The sequence below is a fragment of the Ammodytes marinus genome (genome assembly GCF_949987685.1).
Source record: "Ammodytes marinus genome assembly, chromosome: 8".
Lineage (NCBI taxonomy): Eukaryota > Metazoa > Chordata > Actinopteri > Uranoscopiformes > Ammodytidae > Ammodytes > Ammodytes marinus.
In genome coordinates, this window is record NC_137212.1 from 13,473,393 (window position 1) to 13,494,223 (window position 20,831).

The following is a 20,831-nucleotide window of genomic DNA, read 5'->3' on the forward strand; positions in this document are numbered from 1 at the left end:
TCTCTCTTGTTGCTGAAAATTATGAACAGTAAACCGCACTCACATTCTTGCGCACAGCCAAGTGAGGAGGCGCCTCCGCTCCCGCCCTTGGCCAATGGCGCACAGCGCAGCCTTATCATGCTTATGCCGGCTGGCCAATGGCGCGCCTCTCCCCGGCTCACATGACGCCTTCCTGTGCGCTCCCTCTCCTCTCAGCGTACGATCCCGGCGAGTGGAGGCATCACTGAAGACCAGACACCGGCGGAATCGGACGTCCACTGTCCTCGGCACAATAACCAAGGTGTTATATCTTATGCAAACCATCAGATGAGCTGACCATCCTCGATGAGAATGACCCTGCTTCGCCGGAGGAACAGACTTTATTCCCCGTCTTCAAAAGAGAGGAGAGGCACTCAGCGAGACAATAACGCCCAGAAGTTATTGAAATGAATCGTAAGTGGACGATATTATGTATTTTCCCTCTTCTAATCGCTTATTTGTCGCTTCCATTCCGGAAAGCAGTAGTTTTGTTTAAATCGTCTATTTGTAGTCGACTTCAGTTTCCAATGTACTACATGTGTCACTTTTGCGCTGTACGCCTCATGTCCCTTTTGTTTTCATTCCAAGGGGAATTAAACATTTTAAAACGCTGTATAGGCTCATATCACTAAACAAATGTTACTTTACTTGATGCTTGAATACACCCCAAGTTGATTTTGTCCTCTCGACATTGATTGTGCGTCTGTGGGATTTTTTTTTATTTTTTCCATTGTGGATGTATGGCTGTCTGTGCAGCGCCATAGCATGAAATATAGACAAAAAAGCACACGGCAAACCCGCTGACCCCAGTCAGGCAGGCTGGTCAACCGGTCCACACGCCTCAATGAGGACAATTAGGGGGGGTAGGAGGGCACGAGGGAGGAAAAAAATGGGTAGTCTACTTGAAGCGAACTGAAACAGAGCTGCTCTTCTCTTCAACCCGCCAGGCAGGATAAGGGTGGATCTTCAAAAACCGTATGTGACATTTCCAGTGCAGGATATGACAACAATAAAACACGTTCCTTGAGTTTAGTCACAGGTCGAGCTCATTGAAAGATAAGAGAATTAAACTCTTTTTTTCCCCTTCAAAAATTCAGTAGTTCCGTATAAAAAACATTAATTTCAAATTTCAATGAATTTGACAGACAATATGAGGTCAAGCCATTCACTGAACCCTTTTATTGATTTGAAATGAGGAGGCTGTGTGGTCATATAGAAGGGGGGGCTGCTAAATGTATGTACATTTGAGAGTCAAAGCCAAAATGGGTGCCCTTTGATTTCTCATGATTTCTGCACAATCAGGGGGAAAGAGTGGGGGACCGGGGCCATTTGATGTTTTGAAAGGCTTCAGATGGCTTTAATTAGGACCTATAAAAATCTGTCTGCCCCGTGGTATGAGGCGGCGCTCTGGAGGAGCCAGAAGGGAGGGGAGCTGCACCCCCCCCAAAAAAAAGAAAAAGAAAACCAATAGAGAAAGTCACTTTGGCAAAGGATTTTCTAATCAAAATTTTATAACCCTCCTTTTTTCTCCTGGTTGCTCCCTCCATTGCCTCCCACCCTCCCCTCCTTGATGCTGGTGGTATGCAGGCAGCCCTCGTATTCCCTCTTTGTCTGGCTGCTGTGTTATCTACACTCACCCCCCTCCATCCCCCACCACCCTCAACCTAACTACCGCCTACAGTCGGCCCAGACACCTGAACGCTAGACATAATGATCAAGAGACGTTCCAGTCTGACTGAAGGACAACCAGTTGTTAAAGCTTTTCTTCTTTTCTTTCTTTTTTATTTTGTCCTCATGCTTGCCTGGCTTGCCCTGCTCTGCCTCTTTCCCTTTTCCCCATCCACAATCAAGACGCGCTATGTTTGTGTGTGTGTGTGTGTGTGTGTGTGTGTGTGTGTGTGTGTGTGTGTGTGTGTGTGTGTGTGTGTGTGTGTGTGTGTGTGTGTGTGTGTGTGTGTGTGTGTGTGTGTGTGCTACTGTTACTGTTACTACTGCTGCTGCTGTAGCCTACATGGATCTTGGATGGAGTGTGGGTGACTCACACAACTGCAATACACTCACACCCTTGAGGAAACATCAAAGACTTATTCTGTGTGTGTGTGTGTGTGTGCGTGCGTGCGTGCGTGCGTGCGTGCGTGCGCGCGCGTGCGTGTGTGTGTGTGGGGTACGATTTCAGCTACGCTGTTCTGGTAAGCGTCTGCAAGAATATATGGCGTGGTAACTGTAGTTATTATTTTATGTTTTTCTATTTTGTTAAAAAAGCTAAGTTTGATCTTCTACTTGGCTCTAAAAGCGTTGTATTAATTGGACTAAATGATTGCAACGCTGTTCAGAAATGTTCTGTACCACATAAAGGAGGTTCTAAAGCTTAATGTTTTCCCTGTTTTAAGTTTTTCCAGTGACACAATGATAAACCTTGCGTCTTGATCTTGACATTGAAAATGATGAGGTTCAAAACAACATGATACTTCCTTAATGAACAGGAATTTAATCTTTTGAGCAAAAGTACACAAAACATAATTGCTGCTTGAAGGTTTAATTTTTTCGCTTCTTGATTGCCTCACAGTCTGCCGCACCTCGACTTCGACGGTGGGCGTCTTTGAGGTTGGGGCTTAAGCCGAGGCAGCTTCTGAAGTCGTGCAAAAGAAAATACAAAACACTAATTAGACATGGCGCTCGGTAGAAATGCTTCGAAATGTGCATTTCTTTGACTGACATAATTATCTCAAAGAGTGTCTTCCTTGCAAGGGGTACATGTCTTTCTTTTCTGGATGTGTGTTGGTTAGGGATTACATCATTTAGCTGCTGCTGGGTTAGCTAGATAATAAGCTAGCCTGCGTTATGGAAAATGGCCGGTCGGAGTGGAGCCTTTGTTCGACATCTTTGCTTGACAACAGTGAAAATCAGTAGAGTCACACATTATGTTTTTTTTCTGTTTTTCTCCTAGAGCTTGTACTCATCATATTTATTGGTATAGTCTGAGTTGTTTTTCTCTGCGATTTCCACTTTTGTTAAAGTTGTTTGTTTGAAGATGATCCCCCTAACAGCTGGAATGGGCTCTATCTGTACCATGTAATCTTCTCAGATGTGATGTTTAGAAGAACAAGTGTCTATAGAATTGGTGCAGGGCTTTCAGCCGGAAAATCCTGTCACTTGTTTGTGCGTGCTTTCTGGAATCTGACTCTGTGTATCATGGCATCAAGGACATTGAGGTTGTCTCTCCCTCTGCCACCACTCTTTGATGGGGGAAGTAATAAAAAGCTCAATGGGTGCAACACGCTGTTCTTTCCTCCTACACTTTGAGGCTTTCTACCTGGAGATGAATAGGAGGGTCCTCCATAACGAAGGGGGAGAAGAGAACATTTTATTGACGGCTGAGGATGTGGGGGGATGCGCCATAGCTTATAGACACTCGGTGTGAAATAGTCCAGTTGTACCAGTTTACAGGGTAGCACTGTCTACTGAGTTTGACACAGCAATTATGTCTATTTTAGAGTCAAGGAAGGCGAGCATTTCTAAATCACTAATGTGTCCACATGAGTACAAATGATGAAAATACATTCAGGTTTACATAGGTCAAAAGGTTAATGTGTTAACATTACCAAATTATCCCGTTAAATCCCACTTGAAGTAAAATACTGTCTCCATAGTGTGATAATACAACATCCATGATAATGACATTGGGCAATCACAAAGCCACAGATTAGGATTTTGGGTAACCAGATTTATGCGTGAAGGAGTGAAGTCATGGTCAGGAATGTAAATGGTGGAGTCATTCAATTACCACCGTGCCCTTTCCTGGGAAAAGTCCCCAGCCGTGAAGAGGTTAATTGTTTTTGAAGCTCCATCCGAGGGGAGAAAATGGGCGAACGGGAGGGATAATTGAGCCGCTGATAGTTGAGTGGATTATGGATTACTGCGCCTTTCCAAAGGAGAAAAATAAAAGGAGGTGAACGCGAGAAGAAGGACAGAAGGAAAAGGCAAGGAAGGGGTTTGTGAAAGGACCAGGTTGAGCGATGCAGCCCCAGGGGTTGTCTGGCCTTCAAGGGAAGAGGTAGCACTCAAATCCTGTTTAGCCCACGAGGTGAACCTTGACCTCTCACATGCTCCCTTCCTGCTCCAGGTGCAAGCCCTCACTTCAAGACGCTCTCTCTCTCTCACACACACATACACACACTCACACACACACACGCACACACGCACACACACACACACACACACACACACACACACACACACACACACACACACACACACACACACACACACACACACACACACACACACACACACACACACACACACACACACACACACACGCAGTGCAAGCACATTTTTCACACAGTCTGCAAGCACTGGGGGGAAACACAGTATGAAGACGCAGATCCTTTCACATTTTCACCCCCCTGCTTCTCCCCTTCTTTTTTTTCTACACCTTTCCATTGTCCGGGGTTAAAGATCTTAGTATTCTCGTATGGTTGGGGGAATGTAGTGATAATGTCAGGCCACTTTTCCTTGTTCCTTCCGCAATTATAAATTGTATTTCCTCTACAAGAAAATGCATTTAAACCTGGGTGAAAAAAAAATTATCTGACATTCAGGTGCCATAACCGCAGAGTGTTAATCAGAGGGATGTCATGTAGAATTAGTACAGTGTTTGATAACACAGCAGCGAACCACCTCAGGCCATTAGCAAAAGTTTCCCGATGGTATTAATGGGCGTTAATAAAATTCAAGAAAATCCTGGATGGAACAAGCCCTCTGCATGGCCCACTGGTTAAAGCACTGTAAGGTTAATGAAGCAATTTACATACTTTCTGCTGCCATCTGGGCGGAGTGACGAGGCAGATGCTCCCTTCTCTCTACTGTTGCATTTTTACTGTTCTGCACAGAGGAATGTGTCAGGTCCAAAGCAGTTGATGAGCATATTTGACATAAGAAAAATTATAAATTGTGAATTAACTGCAAAATGCATGCTTAAAAAGAAGTTCCTCAAAAACAGTAACCGTAGACCAGATTGATTTTTCTTCCACGTGTTAAATTTCATTTAACCCTGTTGCAAATGGCTGAATACAGATTGATTGGCTTTTTGTGGATGGTAATTGTGGTAGGTGTCAAATGTGACCACCGTTCTATGTTGCCATCTTAAGCTATTGTTCTCCGCAAAAAAAATTGAGTCATCTGCATCTCAGGCAATGAGGAACTTGACAAGGTCGATCCACAAGAATCACCAAAGACGATGGTTTTTATTGGGGGTCGGGGGGGGGGGGGGTATTACTGTCTGGCCACCACCTCTCTGCCGTCCTCATCACGGTGATCACATTACAAATAGAGAATTCACGGAGCGCTCCTTTAGCTTAGGGACACAATGAGGTTTGTCGGCGATCAATAAAGCAGTGTGAAAGAAAAGGGACATGCTTAAAAAAATCAAAGGCACTGTCTGGCAAGGCCATCATCTAGCCCCGTCTGCTGGAATCAGATAAGGGAGCGGGCCTTGAAGGAAAGGTTGTTCGGCCCCAGGACTGCTCGACTCGACGGATATCCCTCCCACTGGCACCCATGCAGACTGATTTCATCTGCAAATGGCAAAAACCAAAACATTTATGCATCGATCTGGTCCCCCTCTGATACTGTTCATGAAGGGAAAGATGGGGGTAAAGGGAGCATATTAATATAATCCCTGCTGAGTATAATGGGAAACAATACGCAGTTATTTCTCTAACCTCTTCTGTTGTCCTCCATGGATTATATCTTCTACTTCATGCTCACTTACATAATTTAAAGAAAATAAAATCACCTCGGTTTCGGTTTGACAATGTGTCAGAGCTGTTGCGAGTGCTTGTCTCAGATTAGCTCTTTGTGCCGTGAAGAGAGTGGAAAGACGGGGGGTGGTCGGGGTTGGGGGGAACAATACCGCCGCGATTCCAGTAGAATGAAATCATTTGCACAATTTTATTAAAGCTGTATTTGTCCAGTCGAATGGATCTATCAAAGCCTAACAGCCACGGTGGAACACGATTTAAAATTACGGGTGAGCTACAAAGCCGGCAAGATGTCGGGTTAGAGTCATTTCTCAGCTGAACGCTCTCCAGGTAAATGCGGATAATGCTCTCTCGAGTTTTTCTTTCTCTTCATAAAGAAGTCTCATTTTTCCACCGATGGCTCTCAGCTGACACAGTGCTGCCAGAGCTTCTGTTCATGGAGCTAAAGCTTGTACAACATGTATGTGGTAAAGAAGAAATTATCTCATGGCTACACTTTGTTCTTGTAAATTCATCCCACGGGAAAACTAGCTCAGAAAAGCACTGAGTTCTTCTTAAGAGTATCATCAACACTTTTCTTTTTCCAACTCCATCCCAACTCTCTTCCTCAATTCTGACTTTTACAACTTTAAATACCAGGATGGTGAACTTGCCTAAACTTGATAGGAGTTCAGGTTAAGTGCCCTGGTGATGCAATAAGCGGATGCGGGCGATTTCTCAGATTGAAAGCTGCTGTTCACTTTCAGTGCAGCAGAAGAAAATTTGCCTTTACCCATATCTTCAGTTTCAGAAGTCCCCACAGCACTTCCTAGTGACTCACTTCTTTCTGATCCATTTATGCTTGAAAACGTCCTAAGGATGAACTACCGTAGACATATTCTGGTCTTTATCGTCGATGAGGGACCATTGGGCATAATGAAGTTCTGTTTCCCAGCATGAGTTTGGGAGGCTCATGATTACAAATGCTTGGCTCATTGTCTCCCATCATCTCCTGCCTAATTGAAGACAATATAACGAGACAATGGGGCCTCGCTCATCATTCTGCATCAATGGCGTGCTCTATGGAACGTGCCGGTCTGTTAAAAGTGGGGGTGGTGTGGGTGGGTGGGAGGGGGTGTGCATCTGCATGGATACTTGAATGCGCTCAAGCTTGTTTAATTTGGACCAAGATGATGGACAATTAAACTACATCTCCCGGGAGGGCTGTTCAATTTGGTCAGCTTCCCCACTTCATGGCTGCCCGCCCTTGTAAACACACATGGATGTGTCTGGGTCATGCGTTAGGGGGTGGAGTGGGATCTGTAGGCGGGAAGGAGATGGGGTGGGGTGTGCCTCTGGAGGGGCTGTCTCAGATGATTAGGACAGCAAAGTGGGGAGAGACCCTCAGTGCCTGGCCTCCTTCACCTCCCTAATGTGCTCTGAATAAGTACCCCTCCGCTGCGCGTTTATTGTGGGGTTTGGGCGGGAGGTGGGGGTGGATTATGTCTGGCCATGGTAAAGGCGTGTTTGTCATCTGCCCCCTCGAGGCCTGCACCGGCTCCTTTGTCTGAGGCATCAGGCGTCGTGCAATGTCAAAGTACTCAGTGCCGATGTAATCAGGGCATCTCGGGTTAGAAACTGACAGGGTTTCATGTCTGGGTTTTTCTTTTTTCGGTTGCTACATTTTAGGATTGAGCTGCACACTTCTAAAAAGAAAATTCTTATTTATTAGTAATTGGATATTTATGTTTTATTTTTGGAAGCCCTAATCCCAACCTAGGTCCCTTTTAAAACTGAAAGAAAAACTATTTAAAGGTAAAATCTTTGGTTTATTATGTTTCTTATTTAAATCTCTATTTGAATTTCCGTAAACGACTTTGCATGACATACAGTATGTGTTTAGAGTATGGGGACATTCTGAAAATATTATCAGGTGGAAGCACAGTTTACCTTTGAGTAAACGATTGGTTTTGTTCTGAGTCGCTCAAAATGAAAACTAGAGCTCTGCCATTTTGCAATGACGTTCACAAGTAACGCAGAGCAAAATCAATCACAGAAGTAAAAGCAGAACATTTCTCTCCAGATGTAACAATAAAGCAGAATGCATTGCAGCCACAGCTTGCATCTTTGCGTATCTATGATTGCCAGTGGGAGAAATCCATTAAAGTCTTTAACAGATTTTTTATTTATTTATTTTTTCTCAATGCACTATGGCATTGTTTTCCCCCGGTCACACAATGCTTGAACTTATGCATTCTCAATGTGAAGAGGTTGATAAAGCACCTAGAAACATGCAGGATACCCATAGAAAGAGAAATAAATTGCAAAATTTGCAACTCTTGATAGCTAGATAATGCCTGAAATTCATTCAATCAAATCAGGGGAATTGAAGTGTAACATAGTTTACCATCAATCATGTGTTTATTCTTTATTCCGGGTTCCTGCAGAGTACGTAATTCAGTTTAATGGTCTCAAAGGTGTTTCTGTAGTTTCACACAGTGCATCTCTGTATGACATTTGGAAGAAGGATGCATTCATCTCCACACAATGGCTAACAAAGAGGGCACTGAGCCCCAGCCAAATATTGCATATCCTTACATTGAACAACTAACAAAACTGTCTCCCTAAATACTGAGGAGGCAAAGCTCCCAATGACTGATAACAGTTTGGGAGACAAGTCTTCTGTGGCTTTGCATGCAGGTCACTTGGCCATTTGGAGCACCAGGAAATGACGCACATTCCACCTTCCCAGTAAAAAAATAAACCCAAATCTGGCTTCCTACTTCTTCTGTACAATTAAGTCTACAATTTTGGTATCAATTACTTCAATAAAGATCTTGAAATGAATTTAGGGACTCAGAAAATTGCACAGCAATGACTAGTTGTATCACTTTCAATTCTCACACTCGCTTATCACGCCCACTCTCTAAGATCGTACCATCCAACTTTGCAGATGTCCACATGCACCAGGAGTTTTAATGAAGCATTTTTTTAAGACTAGCTGTCTTAACTACTTACATTATTTACACTCTCTTAAGTTTGCAACTGTGTTCAGTGTCTCGCAGGCTTTTTAATCAACAGTAATATTTCACTATGATCTGCCTCGTCTGGTTGTAAAAGTGTATTTTTCTTCAGCTTCTAAGTCTTTTCCACCTCATTTACTGTGCCTTAAGGTATATTAAACCATTTTCATAAAGATTCTTGAATAAACCCTTTAGCCCTTGAGTTTTTTATAGTCTGGGTTTGAAGGAGTGTACATAATTATTAAGTAATTACCGAATGTGTGTTTGTGTAATTTAATGTTCCTGGTTTGTAGGGGAAAGTCTTGTCTGACCAACCAAAATGTGTCTTTTTGGGGCTTTTTTATCCTGGTATAAGAAGGTTAAATAGTTAAAGTTCTATCAAAGCAGTTTAAATAGCAGCATGATTTTTGCAGATATGAAATGCTTTCAAAATTAGATCCATTTCTTCCAACAACCTAGACTCCTCAAAAGTTGAGAAATGAATAGAATTGAATCTCTGCCTACACAGTAATGCAAAACTTTTCAAAAGCGGTAACGTTTTTGGGGGCGCCCTTAGCTCAGTTGGTAGGGCGTCCCCCCCATGGGCCTCGGACAGCAGCGGACCCGGGTTCGATTCCAGCCCGCGGTCGTTCTCTGCATGTCACTCCCCTCTCTGCCCCATTTCAACTCTGTCTCTAGACTATCAATAAAAAAGCATAAAAATGCCAACAAAAATATCTTAAAAAAAAAAAGCTGTAACATTTTTCTCTGTTGCGTCTTTTTGTGACATTGAAGAGGTTGTCGGCGGTCAGGTTAATTATACCAGCAAATACATCATTGGATGCAAATCATTCATCAAATTGAGTCTGACAAATCTGGTGCTGATGATCTCTTTGTGGGCAGGAAGCCTTGAAGGTTTGCATCATGTCTGCCACGTTCTTCCCGAGGGACATTCTAGCCTCCTAACATGCAGAAACAGACATGTATGCACGCAAGCAAGCAAGCTAACATCTCCCAACATCACGGCAGGAGTCTGTCTTCATCTGTTCCATTGATTGATGATACAGGCACAGTGCGGTGTCCGAGAGAGCAGAAGTGTAGATCAAGGCTAAGCGCTGCATAACTCATTGTCACACGGCACACACATGCATGCAGGCAAACATACGCACACACACACACACACACATACACATACACATACACATACACATACACATACACACACACACACACACACACATACAAAGGCATGCAACACACACACACACACACACACACTCAAACACACACATGTTTTTGTGTCTGTCATGTTCCTTCTTTGTCTGTTACAGCAGACACACAGGCATGATGCACAAGTGTAACACTTGCATACTGAGATAGATGACACACACACAGCATGCAGACAAACATGACATCATTTAACAAATATATCACACTTACAAACACACACACACTAAGAATGAATTAACATGGTTTAGGTGGGCTGGCATTTTCTATAAAAAAATTATGTTTGTAGATTAGTTGGGGTTAATGATCCGATTGCTTTGGAGCTGCCACTGGGTCTGTGGTTATGTGTGAGTGTGCGCACGAGTGTTTTTGGCTAGGGGAAAAATGCACTGCTCCACTGTGATGTCTCCCGAATGAGGCATGCCCCAGGCACTATTACGTAAAAGAGCATTATTTATGCTATTAGGGAACTGACTTTACAGCGCTAGCAGTGGTACCAGAAAAGCTAAAATTATGTATTGTTTAACCTCAGTGGGCAGTGGTCTGGTATTTTTATTTGCATAAATGAAAAATTAAAAGATGTTTACTTGAATTATTATTTTTTTTTTATCATTGTAAGATCACACACATTATTTCTGAGACACGTGAGTGGTAGAGCCAAAGAAGTGTTTAAAGTGCATAAATAAAAATCCACAGTCAGATTTTTTTCCCTCTCTCTCTCTCTCTCTCCCTCTCACTTCTCCATCTTTGTTTTGTTGTGATAAAATGAGCTCCCTAGTCCAAAGCAGAAATAGCCATCTGCAAACAACTTTCTTCAGCTATCAAGTCGGTGGGTCCAGCGAGGGTGTAGTCCCTCCAAATCCAAAGCCTTCCTTCTCCCCACCAACGTACCCTGAGAAGCCCCTCTCATTTCATTCTGCACCGACAGAAAAAGTACAGGAATGAAAGAGGAGTGAAAGAATGACTGAGTGAAACGTGACTGTAAGAGCTCTGCTCTACTTTTTTTCCAAAGTAACCCCCCTCCCTCCATCCTTGGTTCCCTCCCTTCCTCTCCTCGAGCTTTCCTGTCCATGCATGCCTCCCTCCCCGCCAACCAGTATCGTCGGGCAGGGTGAGGGGGCAAGAAATGAATGGGGAGGGGGGACAAACAAAGGAGCACTGTTTGACTGGCTGGGGTTTTGGGAAGGGTCGACACCACCAGGCTAAAGGGGGTGTCGCGGTGGGTGGAGGGCTACAGACAGAGCGAGAGTGTGACTGAGGAGGTTTATCATTAAGAATAGAGATTAAAATGAATGGGAGGGGAGCAGGGGTGTCTGTTCTGTTCACAGTAATAAAGAGGACAAGCAGTGCCAGTCATTTTTTGTTCACACGCAGCCAGACACATGCACAGACACAGTATGCACACTCTTATGATCACACATGCTGCAGCTAGTGTGTATGAGTGAGTGTGAGAGATAGGCTAGGGAGGGATGGGGACGGTCCATTGTCTCCCGGGCCATTGTACGATATTTGCTTAACCCCTCATGCTTTATCTGTGCAGCTGCATGCTACAAATGAGTCGGGCGAAAAGTGCAGTATGTGTGAGTGATGGCGGCTGTCACAGCTGTTAGCAATTTCATCAGTGCACTCTAAGACATCCCCCTAAACACATACACACACACACTCACACACAAACCCTGTCAGTTGACGAAGCAGTATGGCCTCCGAACAGCATAATTACACGTCAACTTAGTCTCCACAAACGAAAATAGATGCAGACTCAGGAACAGGCCGAAGAAGATATGCAAACTGTAAATTGAAATTATGTTGCCTAACGGGAACATAGTAATCATCCTCCTATGGCGTTTTTTTTTGCCACTTTGTGTGCTCACTGACGTAAACCGTTAAACGTAAAACTCATTCCTCCTTATTTGAAGCAATCTTGTTCAATTCTGCAAATACAACAATGGTTGTTGTCGCTTAGGATATCTCTGCACGGCTTGTTTTTTTTGTTCAGGCAATAACTGGAATCCCAAGAGGCCCAACTCAATGTATGAAGTATTTTTGTTTGATTATTCTCAATGTAGGAGGCTGGTAGAGATTGTTTTTATGCTGAGACAGTTTCGTAACAGTTTTGTTTCCCCCTTTTTGCCGTCTCAGGTCATGAAAGGAGCCGACACGAGAAAAAGGAAGAGAGAAGGAGCGAATACGGAAGGAAGGGAAGCAAAACATGACGAGGAAAATACAAGAGTGATGAAAGAGAGGTAAGAGAGCTTGGTTTGCCCCGGGGCTATACATCTGTATAGGTCTGTGTGTGTGTGTGTCTGTCTGTTCTCTCTTGCCCCTCCACCTGTTTGCCTGAATCAGCTGTGTTCCTGGGGCGGGTTTGATGTTTGCATGTGTGCATCTATTTTCTCTGTTTTCTATGTATGTCGATGTATTTCTCGACTTATATGATTGATTTGACCCTTTTTGCACTAAGGAGATGTTAACGTAGAGAAATATATGAAATCTTTGTATTTCATGTATTCTTTGTTCATGAATACTCTAGATACACAGATTAATCATTGTGTATCTCACTGCATTCCCACTCCACCTGTGTTGTCACGGATGATAGGCCCATTCCTGTTTTGAGTTTTTAACAAAAACAGAGAATCTATCGCATGTTGTTAGGAGTTGGTCATTATTTTTTTCCAGCATCCGTTATAACATCTTTTTTAAAGCCCAACGTATCACGGATGCAGGGAGACAGAAATAAGAAAACGGCTAGCCAAATGGCACAGGAATGAAAGCGGGAGCAGAGCCACCGTATTGTCTTAACCATGTTTCAGCGGCTGGCTTGGGGTTAAGTGCCTTGCTTAAGGACACAATTGTAGAGATGGTGGGCACCGTACTTGTAATACCAGCCACAGCTAGTTTTACAAATAACACCCTCCTGTCCGGTGTCGGGGATCGAACCAGCGACTACATGGTTACCGGTTGGCTCCTCTTCCCTCTAGGCACATTCTACCACCCCACTTGATTGGAGGGGGAATCGCCTTCTCCTTCTTCTTTCATCATATTGTTGATGGATGCACTACAATTCAACCAACTGGGATTGGTGGAGTCACAAGTTCTACATCTACACAAAATCCTATTGTTTTCGGTGCTGCTCAAATGATGCAAGCCTAGCCTGGTGAAGAAAGAAAAATAAAAAGTTGGAGCATGTTGTATGCGAGTATCCAGTCATGCCACTGCTCTTTCTTATTTCCCATCCTTTTTTTCTCTCTCAAGTGCGTCTGTCCTGTGCTCCGATGGAAGAATGTCTTTGAGGAGCAGCCGACTTTGTCTAAGCTGGCTTTAGAGGCTGCACGACTTGAGAAGCACTGTGGTTTCTTTACTGGTGTCCATTTGTCTATATGGAGAAGCGGCAAGCGGGGGTTACAAAGGCTGAAGCCACCGTCTGTCAGCGGCGGCTTCATATTTCATAAGGCGCACATGGGTAAACGACAGGCAAATGAGTCCCTCTGTCAAATCCTATTGATTCACTGCGGGACCGGGGGACAGAGCGGGTAATCGTCAGTTTCACACTCACGCAAAATTACCGTCAAATGATGGACGATGGTTTACAATGGTGGCGGTTGGGGAGGGGTAATACTCACTCGGGGAACGGGTTCAAATGCCTGATGGACAAGTGTCGAAAATGGTAACATTTGTGTCCGCACAAAGGGGGAGAGAATAGAACAACAGAGGGCTCTATCAAAGCCGTCTCACCCCCCCCCCCCCCCCCCAACCACCAGAGGATTAAAGATTAGAACGAGAGCTTTCATTGAGTTTGAAGCCGCCGTTGCTTCAAAATGGATGGATAGATGGATGGAAGATTGATGGCTGTGAGGGGGCAGAAATACAAAACATTTATAGAGAGAAGAAACTGGTGGGCAGAGAAGATTTCAAAGAAGAGTAAGCATCAAGAAGAAAGGGAAGAGGGATGTTGATGGAGAAGATGTTCAAAGTGAGCATGAGAGCATAATATTTGAGAGAGAACCAAAAAGGGGAGAGATACAGTTGAAATGGTAAATAGAGAAGTGTGGAGGGGAGGGGAGGGGGGTGATGGAGCGATGCCTCTAATGTCTTTATAAGGTCATAAAATAGTGCACTTCCTGGCCTCACTCTAATTGCTGCGAGGCAAGAGATGAGAGGGAGACTCGACTCTATCTGCCTACTAAATGAGGCCTCTAAATCCTCACTGCTTGGTCTTAGGGGGCTTCCTTTCAGAGTGCTTTGCCAGCAACATGGATGCAGACAGAGAGGGAGAGAGAGTGAGCAACTCAAGAACGGTCTGCAGCGTGTAACCAGTTAGTAAATCATAACCTTTTAGGAAAAATCAATAAACGGAAATCTTTTTTAAGGTTTGTAAATGACTTCAATGACGTTGTCTGCAAATTCTTTTATTTATTTTTTCAAATGAGATGGCATCAATATGATAACAGTGCCGGTATTATGAAATGGGAGCCTGAATCATTAAAGAGAGCAGTTGTAAAAGACCCTGCCACGTTAACTACATTAGACTATTTAGGCTAACGATATGTCCAGAGATGTGATAGATGCACCTGTGGGCAGGATGGTAGAATGACAGACAGTAAGAAAATAAAAATATATTTTAATATTTGATTCCACCATTTTGCAATTGCTTAAATAGATTAAAATAACAACAACAATTCCACATTAGTCACTAATAATGCACCTTTAAATTATAACATGCCATTAAAAATATCTTTTTTAACTATGCGATCACAGCATTCTGTACTACATTTTATTGTGACTTTGTTTTTCCAATTGAAAAATGTTAACTTTTAACCTTTTGTCAGTGACTTATACTGAGTTCAGGAACTTTTGCGTGTTTTGATGGCCGGGGTACGGTGGTGCATTGTGTCTCAACCTACCACGCTACAGGAGTTGTAGAACAGTTGCATTTTCTGTGCTGGGGTTTTATCAGTGGGTGAGAGAATGAAAAGGAGTCAAAGGCAGCTCCCCTAAGCTTTCCATAATGCATCCCGTGAGGAGACAAAGGCCTGCATTCAATGCTGGGTGCCGATAAGACCTATCATTAGTCTGCCATTGGAGGTATTACCAACACACTTATACACACACACACACACACACACACACACACACACACACACACACACACACACACACACACACACACACACACACAGACAGGTAGGCAGAGTGCAGTGGGGTACTTTTTCCTGTACCATTTCTTATTTTCCACACACACATACAGTTTAATATTTGTGTGCGTGCCAGAGGAGTGAAAAAGGTGGCCAGGGTCGACTGGAATGGAATAAAGGCAGAGGATTGGACCCCCTGTCGCTTTCCCATCACAGCAGAATTCACTCAGTTTCACATGGACAGACCGTCCACAGTCCTCTGTACCTCGTCTGTGTAGCACGCAAGTTCCTCCGTATAGTAGCTGATGCTACTACGATAACAATATATTACCTCTATTGGTCATTTATGATGAAGAATCTTTCGGTTAAGACCAAGAAGCCAGAGAGGACAGATGGCTTTTACGCCTTTGTTAATCAAAAAACTACTCCTGCCCACTGTCTCACTTGCAAAAATATAAATGTATTTATTCGGTGGCCACGTTTCAGTGCTAAGCCTTAATCAGGCATTGAATTTGCTGTACCCTTTCCTAAGCACCTGCCTCATGTTACACATCTGTGAAGAACCCTTTAGTTTTTACGCCTCGGTTAATTGAATTTAAAATGTGATTTTCTGACACATAAGTGTGCCTTTTGTGTTGTAAAAACTGCGCCTTCTTAAAGATTTGTGCTGTTACAGGTTTTGGGAAGTAGTGCACACCAGAAGATTGACAAAATAAAAGAGGCCAAAACAGGCTGCCAGGCGTCTTGATGATTGTTTACAGTAATACCAATATCTCAAAATGAATGTGCATGGTAACTACTTATTGATGATAAAAAAGTCCTGTTTGTGTGTGTGTGTGTGTGTGTGTGTGTGTGTGTGTGTGTGTGTGTGTGTGTGTGTGTGATTGAGTGTGTGTGTGTGTGTGTATGCCTCCTCAGGAGAGGACGATGGCACTGCTGTCTAGGTCCTAAGTAGATGATGGACCGTAGCTCGCATTCCCATTCACTCTCATTAGCCCAGCCCTCCGAGAATATATGAGGTTACTTACCTCCCCTTGCTCTCAGTTCCCAGCCTAACACCAATCGTCGGCTGCGGGTCATTAGCCTCGCTGCTTGAAACAAATGGCCTTCGATAGCATCTCAGATAAAATACAACAGGAGCAGATTAACCCCTTGATCCTCGGAGGATGGCATATTGAAAACATTAGGATTGAAAAGCGTGGAAAGTGGGTCGTCGCATTTTTTTGTCTCAAATAAGCTCTATTCATCCTTGTTTTTTTTGTTTGGGTTTTTTTGGGGGGTGCCTTGGAATCCCATTGCACTTCAGATAAACATCACAGTTGTTTGCCCGAAAACAAAAACTCAGAGGGAGAAGTGGGCAGAGGATCAAAGCCCGGGGAAGATTTGTCTGGCAGATAGTTGCTTGGGTCCTGTCTGTGTAGACTGACTCTCTCTCTCTCTCTCTGTCTTTTTCTTGCGCTATGTGCACACCGCTTGCCCCCCTCACTGCCAGCTTGAAAATTATAGATCATGAAAAAAGAACTGTGTAGTCAAAACAACCTCCTCCCTGGTGCAGACACCTTCTAATTACTACGTGTGTGTGTGTGTGTGTGTGTGTGTGCGCGCGCGCGCAAGTGTACATCCATTCTCTTTGTCTTCTCCTCTCTCACATCTAGCTTAACTTTTGTGCAGTTTTTTGATATTATTGGTATTTCAACCCGCCTCTTCTCTTATATGCTAAAATATTCACCCCTGGATATTAAAAACCCTCCAGGATTTTGTTATCAAAAGAACTTTTGCAGGAACTTCTGAAAGTCTGAGATAATTCTATAAGTCTTAAGGTACAGTAGGGGAGATAAACCTAAAATAAGCGATATAAAATCAGGTTGCCTTGTAACCTCCCGTGAAATGAACTCACTCACAGCACTGGATAGGTTTTTGTTCCATCTTAGGTCAATGTGTTCACCAAAAAGTTATTTCCATAAGTCCTCGGTGAGGTTTGTGGTGTGGAGGTGGGAGGGGGGGGGGGCTCAGATGTCTGTTTTGGGCAGAAAGACACGCCCAGAGGATGGATATAATTAAGACGAGTGACTTTTCTTTTTCACAAGAAAGGGGGGTGTTTGGGTAACTGCTCTGGGTGGTCTTGCTTCTACATGTCTGTACTAGTTTTATTACAAACAGGCACAATATGGTAAGAACGCAGACATATCCTGACAAAGCACAAAGATCTGTGTATTTAGTTGGTTCAGACTTAAAAGGGTAAAGAAAACAGCCGTGTCACTTGTTTGCTGCCCTGGTATGTATGTTGTTTGTTGGGACATGGCGCAGCAGATTGAAAAAAAAAGAAAAAGAAAAAAAGTTCAAATTGATCAAAGCCACTGCAAGACATACCTGTCACACACAGAGGTGCACTCAACAATGATTCCTTTACTTTACTGTGAGTCGCTGTCCACTGCATTTCATCAAAGAAACCCACTTTAGTGACTTTTAACATCAGGCCAGTGCTTCAACAAGCGTTACCATACAGACCTTAACTGCCTATATACTCTCTTTACATTTTACGCTGTGCACTTATTTAGCTCAAATAACCTGGGACAAAACTTGCAGGAAAAGAAGAAATGTACTTTTTCCACAGTGAGCAGACTCTGTGTACTCTATGTATCTTCCATTTCAACACTGGGTGGCCCAGTGGAAGTGCAGAATTTGACGTAAATTGCAAGGGGGTGTCATTGATAACTCGCTGTGTTTATTTGATGACCCAGCCGCCACTATGTAGCAGAGAGAAGAAAATGTCACATGGGCAACTACTGTATATAAATAAGGTGTTGCCATCTTGTCACAATTTGGTAATTTGCTGGATTCAATATTATCTTAACAGTGCAGTGTGTCTGTTATTTTTTAGGAGTCAATATAAAAGTGCAACACATCAAAGAGCGATTTACACACTATTTAGTTTTGTTCTAAAACATTTGGAAACAGACTGTGATTTATACAATGCAGCTTTTACAGTTTGGAAAGAGACGTAAAACTGCAAGGACGTTCAATCCCACAAGAAGGTTTTTTTTTTGTTGCAAGCACCGAATCCTGATTAATAGCATCTTTTCGTTAACACATAAACACCCCATGCACCATCAAATCCTCAGCGTTTTTTTTTTCCATCCACGTGAATTGCTTCATTTAGCCAGCAGGGAGAACAGAGGCCTTTTTATTGTTGTGTTTTGTTTTTGAAGGGGGGGGGCAAAACGTGTGGGTGGTCCTGGGTTGTTTTTTTTAATGTTACGAGTAGCACACGGATCTGTTAATGAGAGTGTAAATTGGTGACTCCTTGCCGGGACCTTAATGACGGAAGTGCCCTCCCTGGTTTCAGCATAAGTCTGCTTACTGGAGCGCAGCAAAGAGAGAGGGATGGGAGTTGGGGGAATAAAAAGGGAGATAAACACAATGAAGGGGAAATGCAGAGGTGGGAGAGAAGATATAATGTTTTTTTTAAACATAGCTATGAGGAGGGAACACAGAAAAGAAAAGAAATGAGAAGTAACTGAAGCATGTACGTCAAGACCGAAATAGTCAATTGCATTTTATATTCTGGCAGATGCAGGGGATTGCACAGAGGGGGAACTTTTAAAACGAGAGACTATCGGGGAGCACTTCTGAAGAGGCAGAAAAGGTTTAATTTTTCCTCCGGCTGTGGCGAGCAGCTTTCCTGTGCTGCCCTATTTCACTGCACTTAACATCAAAGTGAAGTATGAACAATTGAGGCAATTTCTCATCTGGCCAAGGTCAATCATTGTGCTTTCTCTGCGAATGTAGATTTGGCTTGAGAGGAATTCACAGGCAAGCATAAATCACTGGCAGGTCTATTTTAGCAAGCCACCTTTTCTGCAACCTTTTGAACAGATTTCTACTCCTTTTTACACATGTTTTCACATTGTACTTAATGTGTCAGGCATTTTCGGGTGCATGTATTACAGCTGTGGCATCATTATATATTTTTTATCAAGGGGGTTTCATTAGAGCTCCGTCTAGACAGCTTTAAATAATGCATGGGACATGTAAGATGAAAGTGAAAAGATGATTGATATGAGCATTAAAGATTGCTACGACATATATAATAAAATGTCAAGGTTGTAGTTGGCCTTAGACTATGAGCACACAATTGTAGTTTAGGAACAGGGGGACCATGATCAGTTGAAAGAAGAATGATCTGCAAGAATGTCCATTCAGCAAAGCAAGCAATTTAAAGATGTCCACTTGGGTTTCATAGAGCATACTGTTAATCTTCCTCTCCGTTTGTGTGTGTGTGTGTGTAAGCCATGCTCTTTTTCTTGAAGGGATCATTGTTTTTTTTCTTACTTTAACCACATAGCCTACGTCCATCCTTTTTTTCCTCTCTTAAGATGAATCATGGGTTTATGTACACACACTGCAGCTCCCTGTCTTTGTTTCTGAGGACCACCCAGAGTGTGTGTAGCACATGGCTTGAGTGGGCTTGTTGCCCATATAAAAATAATGCGCGGGTTCTTCAGTAGGGAATGAAGTGCCGAGCTGTTGCAGCTGACGCTGTAGCGCACATCAGTCAGTGCTGCTGAATAATTTAGGTGCACACATCCCAGTGTCTGTGTATGACATTTCAATTACACACTTAACCAAACAACACCTGAATTCATCCTTTGCTTTCTTTCTCCTCTGTTTGTTTTCTGCCCAGGTCCAGACATGAAGAAGGCACACACGCCGGACACACACCGGCACCTCCAGTCTGTCTGCGGTCTACCACCCCCCTGTCGCACTCACACACACACTAAAATGCCTGTTACGGTAAGAATCAGAGACCACCAAGTTAGGAGAAGACAAAGTCATTATCCTCTGCTGTGTTATTCTCAGAGTAATTGACCAATACATTGACTACTTGTATTCCAAAATGCTCTAAATTCAGTTATAATTCAATAAAACATGAGCAAAGTTCTGAAATGTAACATCAAAGGATCCACTCTGAAAAGTAGTTTATTTGTGCGTGTGTAAAATTTTTGTCTGATTTTGGAACAAATCTTAATTTATCAAATGTAATGTAATACAATGAGTAATTGTATATGCTTGTGTGCGTGCCAATTGTGTGTGTGTGTGTGTGTGTGTGTGTGTGTGTGTGTGTGTGTGTGTGTGTGTGTGTGTGTGTGTGTGTGTGTGTGTGTGTGTGTGTGTGTGTGTGTGTGTGTGTGTGTGTGTGTGTGTGTGTGTGTGTGTGTGTGTGTGTGTGTGTGCATCAAGCCTCTCTATTTTCTTTCCATTTCCATCAATCCAAAACCTATCTCCACAAGTCAAGTTTAACAGCCGTACCACATATCCCACAAACCCCCTTGCCCCGCTTACCCACCCTGAGCCCCTCCCAGGCCTCCCTCCATCCTGCTTCTCCCTTCGTCTGAAAAAACATGCCTGCTGAGGCTGAACCACTTCCCTCTTGCTTCGCTGTATTTTCTCTCTGTCGTCCCTCCTTATCTTTTTCTCATAATTTAATTTTTATTTATTTTCTCTCTATGTTTTGTGTGTGTTCTAATAATTAACTATTGTGAAGACAATGGAAGAAAACACCAAATAGAATTGCCCAATTGACATTGAGGTATGTCAAGAAAACACAATTACACTATGCTGTCTAACCTTAAAAATAAACGTTTATAAGTTACTGCTACTACTACTAACGGATATAACTATGAAGTATTTCATTTCTATGCACTTCAGAT

At 43.2% G+C, this 20,831-nt stretch overlaps 1 long non-coding RNA gene across 1 annotated transcript in view; it reads left to right on the forward strand.

The window, feature by feature from the left end:
• The first annotated feature begins 309 nt into the window (after nucleotides 1-309).
• LOC307254229 overlaps nucleotides 310-20,831 on the forward strand; it is a 22,834-nt gene continuing 2,312 nt past the window's right edge. The window contains exons 1-3 of the long non-coding RNA XR_013844981.1: nucleotides 310-432; nucleotides 12,128-12,231; nucleotides 19,805-19,914. This is a non-coding gene — a long non-coding RNA (uncharacterized lncRNA). The remainder of the gene's footprint in view (nucleotides 433-12,127; nucleotides 12,232-19,804; nucleotides 19,915-20,831) is intronic.